This window comes from Lampetra fluviatilis, chromosome 22, assembly GCF_964198595.1.
Source record: "Lampetra fluviatilis chromosome 22, kcLamFluv1.1, whole genome shotgun sequence".
Taxonomy (NCBI): domain Eukaryota; kingdom Metazoa; phylum Chordata; class Hyperoartia; order Petromyzontiformes; family Petromyzontidae; genus Lampetra; species Lampetra fluviatilis.
Window position 1 is genome coordinate 1,560,001 of NC_136296.1, and position 2,500 is coordinate 1,562,500.

The following is a 2,500-nucleotide window of genomic DNA, read 5'->3' on the forward strand; positions in this document are numbered from 1 at the left end:
TGCTTAGCTTCCGAGATCAGGCGCATTCAGGGTGATGTGGTTCTAGGCTAAACTTGCAGAGACCTGACGCACATTCATATGTAAAAATCAAAATTCAACTCTACTGCGGGAGGTCAACACTCATGAAAACGTTTATTCTGGACTCCTGGTTGAGCCCCGAAAGAGTGGCATTAAACGGTCTTTTACAAGAAAATCTTGATCCCAATGCAGTACACCATATCCGCGTGCAATTGGCAGGTGAACTGACGGGGTGAATTGAAGAGTAAAACGCGACCCATCCAGATACGAAAATGCAAAAGCCTACAACACCTGGTATTCCCAGGCAGTCTTCCATCCAAGTACTCACCAGGCTAAACCCTGCTTAGCTTCCAAGATCAGACGAGATCGGGCGCATTCAGGGTGATATTGTCGTAGGGCATACTTGCAGAGACCTGACGCACATTCATATGTTAAAATCAAGATTCAACTCTACTGCGGGAGGTCAACACTCATGAAAACGTTTATTCTGGACTCCTGGTTGGGCCCCGAAAGAGTGGCATTAAACGGTCTTTTACAAGAAAATCTTGATCCCAATGCAGTACACCATATCCGCGTGCAATTGGCAGGTGAACTGACTGGGTGAATTGAAGAGTAAAACGCGACCCATCCAGATACGAAAATGCAAAAGCCTACAACACCTGGTATTCCCAGGCAGTCTCCCATCCAAGTACTAAGCAGGCTCGACCCTGCTTAGCTTCCGAGATCAGACGAGATCGGGGGCATTCAGGGTGATATGGTCGTAGGCCATACTTGCAGAGACCTGACGCACATTCATTTGTAAAAATCAAGATTCAACTCTACTGCAGGTGGTCAACACTCATGAAAACGTTTATTCTGGACTCCTGGTTGAGCCCCGAAAGAGTGGCATTAAACGGTCTTTTACAAGAAAATCTTGATCCCAATGCAGTACACCATATCTGCGTGCAATTGGCAGGTGAACTGACTGGGTGAATTGAAGAGTAAAACGCGACCCATCCAGATACGAAAATGCAAAAGCCTACAACACCTGGTATTCCCAGGCAGTCTCCCATCCAAGTACTAACCAGGCTCGACCTTGCTTAGCTTCCGAGATCAGACGAGATCTGGAGCATTCAGGGTGATATGGTCGTAGGCCATACTTGCAGAGACCTGACGCACATTCATTTGTAAAAATCAAGATTCAACTCTACTGCAGGAGGTCAACACTCATGAAAACGTGTATTCTGGACTCCTGGTTGAGCCCGGAAAGAGTGGCATTAAACGGTCTTTTACAAGAAAATCTTGATCCCAATGCAGTACACCATATCCGCGTGCAATTGGCAGGTGAACTGACTGGGTGAATTGAAGAGTAAAACGCGACCCATCCAGATACGAAAATGCAAAAGCCTACAACACCTGGTATTCGCAGGCAGTCTCCCATCCAAGTACTAACCTGGCTCGACCCTGCTTAGTTTTCGAGATCAAAGGAGATCGGGCGCATTCAGGGTGATATGGCCGTAGGGCATACTTGCAGAGACCTGACGCACATTCATATGTTAAAATCAAGATTCAACTCTACTGCGGGAGGTCAACACTCATGAAAACGTTTATTCTGGACTCCTGGTTGAGCCCCGAAAGAGTGGCATTAAACGGTCTTTTACAAGAAAATCTTGATCCCAATGCAGAACACCATATCCGCGTGCAATTGGCAGGTGAACTGACTGGGTGAATTGAAGAGTAAAACGCGACCCATCCAGATACGAAAATGCAAAAGCCTACAACACCTGGTATTCCGAGGCAGTCTTCCATCCAAGTACTCACCAGGCTCGACCCTGCTTAGCTTCCAAGATCAGACGAGATCGGGCGCATTCAGGGTGATATGGTCGTAGGCCATACTTGCAGAGACCTGACGCACATTCATTTGTAAAAATCAAGATTCAACTCTACTGCAGGAGGTCAACACTCATGAAAACGTTTATTCTGGACTCCGGGTTGAGCCCCGAAAGAGTGGCATTAAACGGTCTTTTACAAGAAAATCTTGATCCCAATGCAGTACACCATATCCGCGTGCAATTGGCAGGTGAACTGACTGGGTGAATTGAAGAGTAAAACGCGACCCATCCAGATACGAAAATGCAAAAGCCTACAACACCTGGTATTCCCAGGCAGTCTCCCATCCAAGTACTAACCAGGCTCGACCCTGCTTAGCTTCCGAGATCAGACGAGATCGGGCGCATTCAGGGTGATATGGTCGTAGGCCATACTTGCAGAAACCTGACGCTCATTCACATGTAAAAATCAAGATTCAACTCTTCTGCGGGAGGTCAACACTCATGAAACGTTTATTCTGGACTCCTGGTTGAGCCCCGAAAGAGTGGCATTAAACGGTCTTTTACAATAAAATCTTGATCCCAATGCAGTACACCATATCCACGTGCAATTGGCTGGTGAACTGACTGGGTGAATTGAAGAGTTAAACGCGACCCATCCAGATGCGAGAATG

At 46.9% G+C, this 2,500-nt stretch overlaps 4 non-coding genes and 3 pseudogenes across 4 annotated transcripts; all 7 read right to left on the minus strand.

Annotated features, from left to right (window-relative positions):
- Positions 1–48, minus strand: part of LOC144939978 (5S ribosomal RNA) — a 109-nt pseudogene extending 61 nt beyond the window's left edge.
- A 249-nt stretch (positions 49–297) lies between these two features.
- On the minus strand, positions 298–416 carry LOC144939758 (5S ribosomal RNA; annotated as a pseudogene).
- A 249-nt stretch (positions 417–665) lies between these two features.
- On the minus strand, positions 666–784 carry LOC144938707 (5S ribosomal RNA). The gene has a single exon (XR_013637921.1). It is a non-coding gene; the product is annotated as a 5S ribosomal RNA (ribosomal RNA).
- A 249-nt stretch (positions 785–1,033) lies between these two features.
- On the minus strand, positions 1,034–1,152 carry LOC144939027 (5S ribosomal RNA). Its single transcript, XR_013638228.1, has one exon. It is a non-coding gene; the product is annotated as a 5S ribosomal RNA (ribosomal RNA).
- Positions 1,153–1,401: 249 nt separating this feature from the next.
- Positions 1,402–1,520, minus strand: LOC144939663 (5S ribosomal RNA; annotated as a pseudogene).
- A 249-nt stretch (positions 1,521–1,769) lies between these two features.
- Positions 1,770–1,888, minus strand: LOC144939335 (5S ribosomal RNA). Its single transcript, XR_013638521.1, has one exon. It is a non-coding gene; the product is annotated as a 5S ribosomal RNA (ribosomal RNA).
- A 249-nt stretch (positions 1,889–2,137) lies between these two features.
- Positions 2,138–2,256, minus strand: LOC144940326 (5S ribosomal RNA). Its single transcript, XR_013638902.1, has one exon. It is a non-coding gene; the product is annotated as a 5S ribosomal RNA (ribosomal RNA).
- Between the last annotated feature and the right edge of the window lie 244 nt (positions 2,257–2,500).